The following is a 10,740-nucleotide window of genomic DNA, read 5'->3' as shown; positions in this document are numbered from 1 at the left end:
GACCTATTTTCCTAATTAGAGTATCATGTACCTAGTCTTTATTGCATACTTTATGCTATTCTGTTTCCTTATGTGATCATACCATGCTTTGTGATTTCTTTCCTTTTAAATAACTGTTTATTACCGTTTGACTTTGATTCCTTAATCAAAGGGGAGTCCATATACTGATTTGACTATGATTGATGCCAGTTCCTTAATTAGGGACTGCTACCTTGTTTGTTTACTCGTATTCAGAACTATAAGTACCCCCCCCCCCCCATTCTCTTTTTGAAAAAACACGAACACCTTGCATATCACAAATACACACGAACACCTTGCATATCACAAATACACACAGCAATCATTGCTCTCTCTCTTGTGTTACTTATCACTTTTGCTCTATTCCCTGCTCCTGACTATCATTAGCCAGCTGAAAAGCTAAGGCTAATATTGTGCTTATACTTGGCTCTTGCATTCTGCTGTGTTCTCTTATTACTGGTATGTTCTGATTAAATTCCATGTTCCAAACCAATATGGTTATTACTATACTTGCATGCTCATGACTACTGTTTGTTCCTGATCTTACCTGTTATGACTATATGCTGTTACTATTTATTTTTGTGTCTAAATTCGACTATTTTAAGGTCTCTTTAAACTCTTTGGATTTTGTGTACTCATGCTTAGTAAGCCTGCATAAGTCTCTGTATCCTTTGGTGATATTTATGTGATCTATTTGTCCCCTTTGCCCATTGTCCTTGTATGCAACTCTCCAACTTTTTGTAAACTCTTTAAATTACCAATTTTCCTCTCCTTCCTACACTTCACACTACTCTTAGAGAATAGGTTCTGCCGCCTTCGTGTGAACATTGCTTTGGGTGCCTCTGAGTACTCACTGAACTTTGACACACAAGGATGGTAATTCCACACTGCACATGTCCCAACATTTTGGTAAGTGTTTTGAGTGCTGGTATTGGACAAGGACCCAATGGGGGCCCTAGGGAGCTTTGCCGCAGCCTGACCATGTCAAGGCTGTGAAACTCGAAAGGAGTGAGGTTGGAAGATTGGGCCTGATTGAAGGCTCCCTATAGAATAACTTCTTATTTTTATTCTTTATCACTGTAATTCGGCTATCATTGGTTTGTAATAATTTGTAAACGAATGATTGGGGTTATAGTGAAATAGGGGTTATGCATGCTTAGTTTAAGTAATGGGTAGAAAACATGCTTATAGGATTTTATTTACTTATCTGCGCAATAGATAACCTGTATAGGACATGCATCTCATACACTAGAGATCCTGCTTTAGGTTCTTTACTTTCAGCCTGTTATCATGTTCATCTTGCAACCATGATCAGTTAATAACGAGCAATAATTGTACATAGGCAAATAACTATTGTTGCATTTCTCATTAACATTTAGAAAATCAGTTTTAGGAAACTCCTTTGTGCATTAGACATCCTGTTACTTAAGGTGTCATACCTGCCTGAGTTGCAATTGGTCAAACGTCTGATTAGCATGCTTAACCTATATAATACAAGTATGGCTAACTATTGTGTACCCTTTTAAAACTGGAAATAGATATGCATGTTCACCCTTTAAGATAAATTAGGCAATACGTACGACGCCTAGGCAAACTTTAGGCCTAATAAGAATTGATTTAACCATTGTTTTACCGGTTTAGGACTAATCAGCCTCTTTAATTTTGAACTCTGCCCGCTCCCATTCTTGCTTTGACTCCCTGAAGTTCACTCTATTTTTTTTATTAAAACTCCGCTCTATACTTAACAAATTCTTGAAATTGTGCATCTATTACTCTCACTGATTTTCTGATCTGTTCTTTATGTTTCAAACTACTGGAGTTGCCATTCTCTGCCCAGAATCGTGTTTTCTGAATACTTGTCCTGATCTCGTTAAGATTACTGACCACTCTTTAAAAAATCCATGCCTTAACGGTTCTTTTACTAACTCAACTGCTGTTACCTATTCCCTTTTTGTAAAACTCCATCTTTGAGACCTTGAATGTGTTTGAACGTGCTAATTAGTGTGTTAACTTGTGGAGGGATCTGTGAGCCTTTATTGTCTTTGTATGTCCCTTATGTGCGTCCTATTTGTTTATGTATGTGCGTTAGCATTTTGTCCTTTAAACCTAAGGGTTCAGCCTAGTCCTTAACACTAGAATATGGTCCTAATACCCTCTAGGACTTATAGACGGGAGGGTAATAGAACGCAATAAGATTCGTGACCAACCCACGCATTAAATACCTTAACGGGTGGGAAGGGTAGATATGGAGATGATGACCGATGCGCTAATATCTCATGTAGCCCCTTTCTGAGGAAGATTACTGGATATTTGCATTGATGTGATCCATATTAATCATAAACCTAGGACCCCTTCCCTTTTTTTATCTGCTTCTTTAAAATTGTTTAAATCTTTCATAAATTTCCTGCCCTCTTTACTTTCCTCAAAGTTTTCAACTTATTTGCAATGTATATGCAACTTCTATTGAGCCCTTAATTGCTTACTTGATTATGTAGTCACAATTATAACCATGGCGGGAACCACACTAGTGGATCTTGAGTGGTGCCTAACACCTTCCCATCGAGATAATTTCTAGCCCTTACCCAAACTCTGGTTTTCAACTCAAACCCTTTTTAGTGTCCTAATGCACTCTAATCATTAGGTGGCGACTCTTCAATTCCAAAACCCAATCGCAAAAGGGAACGAGTTGTCCCCCAAGTGTCGTAAACCCGATTTTGCTTAGAAAAAGGGCATCGACAGCTGGTATGCCCGCGTTTGTTGCTGCCCCCACAGTTGGTTTGTGGGTGATGAAAACGTTCCCTTCCCGAGAAGTGGAATTTTGCACGTGAGTAATTTTCTCGTACCTTTTTTCCCTTTAATTTTGATGATTTTAAATTTTCTACTTTCTTTTCCAGCAACCATGGGAATTGTGGACGATTATTCCCAATTTTCGTGTTTGTGGTAGGAAAATTAATGAATGCTGCCCCCAATGGAGGGTAGTCTTGGAAGACTCTTTTCAAATGATTCCGGTTGGAAAGTGAAAACTCACGGTAAGAGTTTTTTTTATTTCACATATTGCCCTTTTTTTTCTTTGAACTTATTTAATCCTTCTTTTTACAGGGATTTGCAGTTCGAGGATTACTGCCAGAGTGGGTCGTGGCTTCTCATATTTTCTTTGGAAAGGTCCCAAGAAATTAATTTTGGACTCTTCATCGAAAAGAAAAGCCGTTGATGGACCAAGACTCTGAAGTAAGAGGAAGATGAAAGTTCCTTAGGTAACAAACGGCCGCGGGCTCGTAGGCGTATTATCTCTGATGATGAAGCATCCCCCGCCATTCTATTCCTTTTACCGAGTCTGTGAAAGCCCCGGTGTGATCCCTGATGATATGTTGATGATGTTCCCGCTGCGCTTATGATGTCTGTTGAGCAGCTTTTTTTAACCGCGGGTTTGGTAGTGAAGATTTTGGTCCGGCTTCTTTGATGAAAGCACCCCTGGCTTCTTTTACCACTTCCGTTCCTGTACTCATTCTTTACCAATTATGACTGGTTTGCGTTCTCTCCCCAGACCCTGTTCTTTACTGCTCCTCACAGTCCACCCCCTTCAACGCATTCCCCGTCACTGTTCATCATATCTGAGGTGGTCCCTCCGCCAACGTGCCGAAATGCTGTTATGAGAGCAAGTCACCATGAAGGTTCCTGCTTGAGGAGTAATTCTTTAAGGAAATCAGGACAACGCAGACGTGTGCGCTAAAGCCTCTGATTGCCTGTCCAGTTGAAAGAGCTAAAGCTTTGCCACGAGCCACAGTTCCTTTGACTTGATGCAATGAACATCCCGCCGGCAGGGTGCATGCTTCTTAAAGGTAAACGCCCTTTCTCAACGCTTTATTTATATCCTCGTCCTATTTTCAGGGTGCTGCTATGCTGGTTCCCTTTCCTTTTTGTTTAGGTTAATTGTTATATTGGCATTAGAGATGATGAAAAAGATACCCTTCTTAGAGCAAGTTAATGCAGTACTTCAAATGGAGGCGGATTAATTGGAGGACAGCTTGACGGTCTAGAACTTGTGTGGGAAACCTAGAAGAAAATAAAAGTACTTGACGCGAGCATGCAGGTAAGGACCTTGAGCTTTAGAGCTGGCAGTGTAAAAGCTTCCTTCAAGTCAAGCAAGTAAAGAGGGAGTTGCGTCTTGAAACCCTCTTTGTTCTAAGCAACTTTCCGAAGCTAGTGAGGAGATTAGAGAGTTGAAGGCTCTCTTGGCTGAGAAAGGAAGCATATGCCTGGAGAACTCGTGCACACGCCACATGACTCAAACTCAAGAAGACCTCCGGGACTGGTCTTGTAAGGCGTGTCGCTTTTTAGAGAGTCCTCCTTCATTGCTGCTCTTCCAAGGCCTTCTCACCGTAATCTGCCTTGCTTGAAAAATGAACAAATTAAGAAATAAATTGCTATGGGGAAAGGAGATTATGAGATCCTTGAAGAGAAATCTTTGCCATTGAGTGAGTTGGGCATTTTTTTAAATTCTCGCCATGATACCCGTGTTCAAGTTAGCCGAGAGAATTATAAGTCTGTAGAATCTGAGTTAAGCCAAAGATCATAGAGGCTGCTCGAGAAGACTTAGCAGAACCAAGATTTCTCTTTCTCCCATGGGACTGCAACAAGTTTGAAGATGATAACTGGGTATCCCCACCTCTTCGAGTCAAGCTGAGGCCGCCGCTGCTGTTTGACGTGGCTCCCCTGTTTTCAGTCTCCTTCAGTTCCCAGTGAGAGATAAGTTAAATCCATTTGTTGCTTTTTGTTGTTTTTTATTTTTTATTTTTCTTGGTGTGGTTTTGTAACCCTTGGTTCTTTTTAAGGAGTTTGTGGAAAAACGTTAAGTCCCCAGCACCTTTTAATCGGAATTTGTTTAATCAGACTTGTTGTGGTAATGTTGACAAGTTCATCTACTTAGTTCTTGACACGGTTTTAATATTCATGAGAGTTCCGCCTGTACTATTTTAAACGTTCCCTATTTGTTTATTTCCTGCCTTTATTTTTAAGGATTACTGAAAAACTTGCATTTTTTATTTGCAAAAATGCTTACTTTTTCCTCGATGAATGTCTTTAAATCAATCATGAATGTATAAAAGAGGCGCCTTTTATATTCGACCACTTAATGAACCAGAGGACGTCTCAACTTATAATGGGGTTAACACTACGACAAAAGAAATAGAATTAAACATGTTTCTTGAAAGAACTTTGACAAGTTGTATTTTGAACTTAGCGGCCCCGCGCCGAGCCGTCCGGCCAACGGCCCTCTCCAGTTAAGTGAGGACGACTTTACATGTAGTGAGGAGATAACATTCTATAACTTTTGTAACTGTTTCTCCTCACAACAATTTAAAAGAAAAAAATAAAACTACAAGTTTTACTGTAATAACCCGTTTTAGTACACGTACTTTAAATACAAGTTTTTATCTATACCCCTGTTCAGTACATGTGTTGTGTGCTTTAACGTAAGTTGGTTAAGGGTGTGTCGTCTTTGGCCTATAGCTTCGTTGGCTATTAGGCTCGTGATCATCTGTATCGGTGGGTTTCTGTTGCTGGACTAACCTCTTCAATGAGTTGATTAAGCTTGAATTGATTGCTTTCAATGTCTCTTTGTCTATTCTTTATGTGAATATTGCGTTATGATATACATTCATATTAAGTTATCCCAAGATGTCTTGAGCGTTGAAAGCATGAAACCTCGAACACTATGATTTTTGCCTCTCATTATGGTCCTTTCCCTGAAAGAAAGAAAACACACGGACTCAGTAGGGGCGATTATAGATGAAGACCTGCTTAACCCGTCTGAATTTTCTATCAAGAATAGTTTAAACCCTAGACTGTGAATTTTAATTTATTCCACGTGCCCTTGAGTTGGTGATTCATCATTAGTACGGGTTAGCTTTTTGCCATATCAATCCTAAAACGTTAGTAAACTTTTATTCAATTCAAAAACGAATTTTAAAATGGAGCATACCTGGACCCGTGGGTATTCCTTTTAGAAATAGTATCTCTTCAAGTGAATTGGCATTCCAATGTGAAGATAACTATTCTTGCCATCCATAGTCTCCAGCTCGTATGCTTCCATTTTCTCGCAATACCATAAAATCTGTAAAGGTCCTTCCCAAGTTGGACTAATTTTCCGGGTATTGGCTGTCTCTCTGGATGGAAAAACTCTTCTTGCAGCACGAAAGTCCCCAACTCTGTACTTGAAACTGAACTTGCCTTCCGCATTTGTTAATACGCTCAATGACTTATTTTGTGGCTGCCCATTCTTATTAATGTAGTTTCTTCTTCGTCCTTCAAGTAGGTCCAAGGTTTTGATGCGCATTTCCCTCTTCATGAGTTTCTTCTGACGCCCTGCGTTATTACCTCGTGCTTGGTTACCCTCTACTTTTCAACCGGGATTAAAGCCTTCAGTCCATACACCAATGAAAATCGTGTCACCTGTTGTGCTTGTTTGGTTGTTGTTGCGATACGCTCATAAAACACCAGGGTACACACTTCTGGCGCCAATTGCCTTTAGACTCCTCTTCTAAACCGTTTTTCCAAATTGGTGTAATGACGTTTATTTAGTGTGACTCCGCTTGTTCCAAATTACTACTGGGTGGTAACGGCGTGTGACGGTTAATCCTTTTTTGATTGGCCAGCTTTGCAAAAAATTCTGTGATTTTGAGCTCCTATAAATTGTGCTGGCGTCGTTATCACACATTGATTTCCTTTGGTACACTGAATCGAACATATGATATTTTCCGCCAAAATGAAATCTCTAACCCTCTATTTTCCCGTACCCCCCATGTTTAAATGCTCTTGCTTCTACCCATTTAGTAAGATGAATTCAGTGAGTACAAGTACGAAACTTTACCTGTCTCCTTGCTTGGTGGTTAATGAGTTTCCACAATATCATTCCCCACTTCATAAGAGGGGACCACCCGGTGCAATCGCCGATGTAATAGTTCCGCAGGTCTATGCATGGTTGTTTCCATATCGTTTTTGGCACTTATCAATTTAGCCATAAATTCTCTGCTCTCTGTCTTCCATTTAGGCAATTAAATAGCCTGTTCTAATCATGGGTTCTTACAAGTGACCTCTCGCGCGTGACTTTACCCCAATTGCCCCTGCGGTATCTCTCTCATTACATATTCTGTTGTGAGAAGGTCCGAGCATCTGCTAAAGGGGCCAGCCTAAACATCTTCGATAAAGCTTACCTCTGCTTAAAAACAATATCGATAGCGGACCTTTCTCCGAAAGTGCGTGAGCTTTTTTTCTTTATCTTCAGGGACGATACCATACTGCAAAAAAGCGACAATCTCGTTTCTCCAAGCCAGGTTAAATTATTGGAAGTTACCTCACTTTTGTCTGGATACGAGTTACTGAAGAACCAAATGAATTACAGAAGCATGTCATTGCTTGCCACATCTGCCGCAGATGCGAGATTGCTAGGGCGTCTGCTTCGACCATTTTCATCTCTCGATATTTGTGTGACTTTCCAGTTTTGAAACTGTCTATCAAATCCCGACCTTTTCCAAATATATGCCTGCATATCGTGCTTCCCTGGCGTATAAGTCCCCAGCCATTTTGGTAACCACGAGCTGCGAGTCGCTTTTGATTACAATTTGATTAATGCCAAGTTCCACGTGCCAGTTTCCAAACCTGCAATCACAGCTTCATACTCTACCTCATTGTTAGTTATAGAATGGCATTTTATGGCCCGACGAATGGTTTCAACCCGTAGGTGGCATCAAAACAACTCCTAAACCTGCTCCCTTTACATTAGATGAGCCAATCCACAAACAAGGTCCAAATTCCTGGATTAACCCGTTTGGAACACTTTGTAATCTTTTTCCACTTCTAATTGCATCGCTTTGGGTAAAATCAGCTTAAAAAAATCTGCTAATACGAGATTTGATCGCGGTTTTAGTTGGTATGTAATATCATATTCACTTTAGTCTATAGCTCATTTAAAAGCTAACCTACCAACAAACTCATGCTGTGTAATTATGCTTTGCGTAATGGAATAAGCAGGTTACCAACATAAATAGGATGACATTAAAAATAAGGTCTCAACTTTCTAGATGCCAGATCAGTGCAAGTGCAAGCTTTTCTAATTTAGAATCCGTCTCCGCATCTAATAATGATTGTACTGACCAAAGTAAATTGAGACTGTTTACCTTGGTTCTTCACGAACTAAAACAAACACTGTACAGCTACTTCTGAGACAGCAAGATAAATGAGCCAATCTTTCTTCCAACCTTTGCGTTTTTGCGAGCAACGACGGATTTTACAGGTATGTTCTTCAAATTTATTGAGCGCCTGTTGACATTCCTCAGGTCCATGTCGAACTGGCTTGCTTTTTAAGAGCTGAGAAGGAATTTAAAGCACTTTTCGGATGATTTGAAATAAATCTCCCCAAAGCTTGCAATTCTTTCCTGTCCCAATCTCTGCTACTTTTTTAAATTTGTAAGTACATCAGGATTCTTTAATGCTGTTAATCTACGATGAATTCACCCAAGTACCACGGTTAGAAAAAGGAAAAACCTAAAAAAACTTACCTGATGCAACCCAAACGCCAGCATGGTTCTCAGGATTAATTTTATATTGAATTTACCGCAAGATCTGAAACGTATCGATAACTGCGATATATGATTCCCGCCGAATGTTGAGTTTTGACGAGCATATCATCTATATAGACCTCCATAGTTTTTCCCAAGTCGTTCTTGCGAACATTTTGGTCACCAAGTCTTTTGCATTACGTTGCTCCAGCGTTTTGAGGCCCAAAAGGCATTACTTATAGCAGTAAGTCCCATGTCTGTTATAAACGAGGTTTTTTCTTTATCTAAAGGATCCATTTTAATTTGGTTGTTTAACCTGAATATGCATCTAAAAAGCTTAACCAAACTCATTGTCCGCAGTAGCCATCAGTTAGTTATCTATATGTGGCTTAATGGAAAAGAGTCTTTGGGACAAGCTTTTGTTAAGGTCTGTGCTAATCTACACAAACTCGCCACTTTACCATTCTTTTTCGGTACTACAACAGTATTAGCTAACCAATTAGGCATATTTTTTACCTCGGCGGATATAGACACGATTTTTAGTAATTTTTGGACCTCGTCTTGACATCACCTGATTTTTGAAAGCTCCTTGCTTTCGCTTCTTTTGTTTGAATAGTGATATATGAGGGGTCTTCATTTAATTGTGAGTCATTACCTCCGGTGGGTATTCCCGTTCATATAGAATGGGACCAAAGCAAAACAATCCACCGTTAGTTTTACAAAAAAATTCTATCAAAAATTTACCTTTTATCCATGGCCTTAGATGGGCCCCTACGTAGACTTTTCCTTTTAGGCCATTGTGTGAACAATACTACAGCCTCCAGCTTTTCAATCGTTTGTTTTGATATTTCATTTTCTTCTGCGTTCTTGAATGACATCAGTCCTTGAGTCTACATCTGGTTCGTTCTTGTTGCAGCTGAGGTTTTTTGTGTTGTAGTTGCCCCAACTGGATTCTGTAACTGCTATTTTCTTCGTTCCTCAGGACTGAAAAATCTGCCACGGAGTGATACTCCCTGGATGCCTCGTTGATCTCCATGGACTGACGTATTCCCCATGGATGTTTGGAAAATTTAATAACTTGATGTAAGCGTTGATGGAAACGGCGTCCATCTCGTGCATCCATGGGGTCTTCCGAGATTATATTATAAGCCATCTCCATCTCTACCACCAGGTGCAAAGTTGATCCTTGACGACCCTTTCTGCAAATGTAGTAAAGTATTACTCACCTTTCGTCACGAACGCTGGAATTTCGAACCCAGACAAAGTCGTTGCGCCTTGGGTACTAATTTAGCTTTAGCTTGCATCTCGTGCAGAACTCTGAGCAGAATAATAGTCACAGAGCTACCTAGATCAATCAAAACTGTTTCACATTATGTCATGTTACAAGTAAAGATATATACCAGTGCATCGTTATGTGGAGTTAATACTCCAATCCGCATCTGTATCATCAAACTGTTCACGACCCGGATTTCCCACCTCGGGGTCGCTGATGGCACCTACTCGTGAAAGGCTAGGCAAGCCAACCAGTTTAAACTATTACCATTTTTACCCAATTTATATCCTTTAACAATGTACGAAGAAATAACATTTAAAGCGGAATTTAACATAAGCGGAAGAAAAACAAATAAGCTATCAGAACATGAATATTTTAATGAACAACTGTTTCACAGACGGTCTAAGAATACTACAAATAAAGGTCTGAAAGAAATAAATACAACACTGTCTCTGGATTGCATGAAAAGAAACAGGAATAGTAGATAGAAGGAGACGCCAAGTCCTGCGGACGCCTGCAGACTACTCGGTCACCTGTATGAACAAGAATCAAGCAATCCCCATTACGGTCGAGTCTACAACACTGGGGTCTGCACAAAAAGTGCAGAGTCAGTATCAGACACAACCGCACCCCAATGTGCTGGTAATTGCCTTAGCCTAACCTCGGCGAAAGTAGTTGACGAGTCTAGGACCAGACTACCAAATAAACCTTGGCAATTCTCTAAAAGTTCAATTGTCACTTATACTTTCACATTCGTTATACAACTTGACCAACGCTCCTCAATGTTCATAGGTCACAATTCTTTCCACAACACTTATACACCCAATTAGAAACCATCACCAGCATGAAGACACAAAGAAAGTCATATAAATCACAATATAATCTCTCTCTGGT

This window comes from Nicotiana attenuata, unplaced genomic scaffold, assembly GCF_001879085.1.
Source record: "Nicotiana attenuata strain UT unplaced genomic scaffold, NIATTr2, whole genome shotgun sequence".
NCBI lineage: Eukaryota > Viridiplantae > Streptophyta > Magnoliopsida > Solanales > Solanaceae > Nicotiana > Nicotiana attenuata.
Note: the sequence above shows the minus strand (reverse complement) of the source record.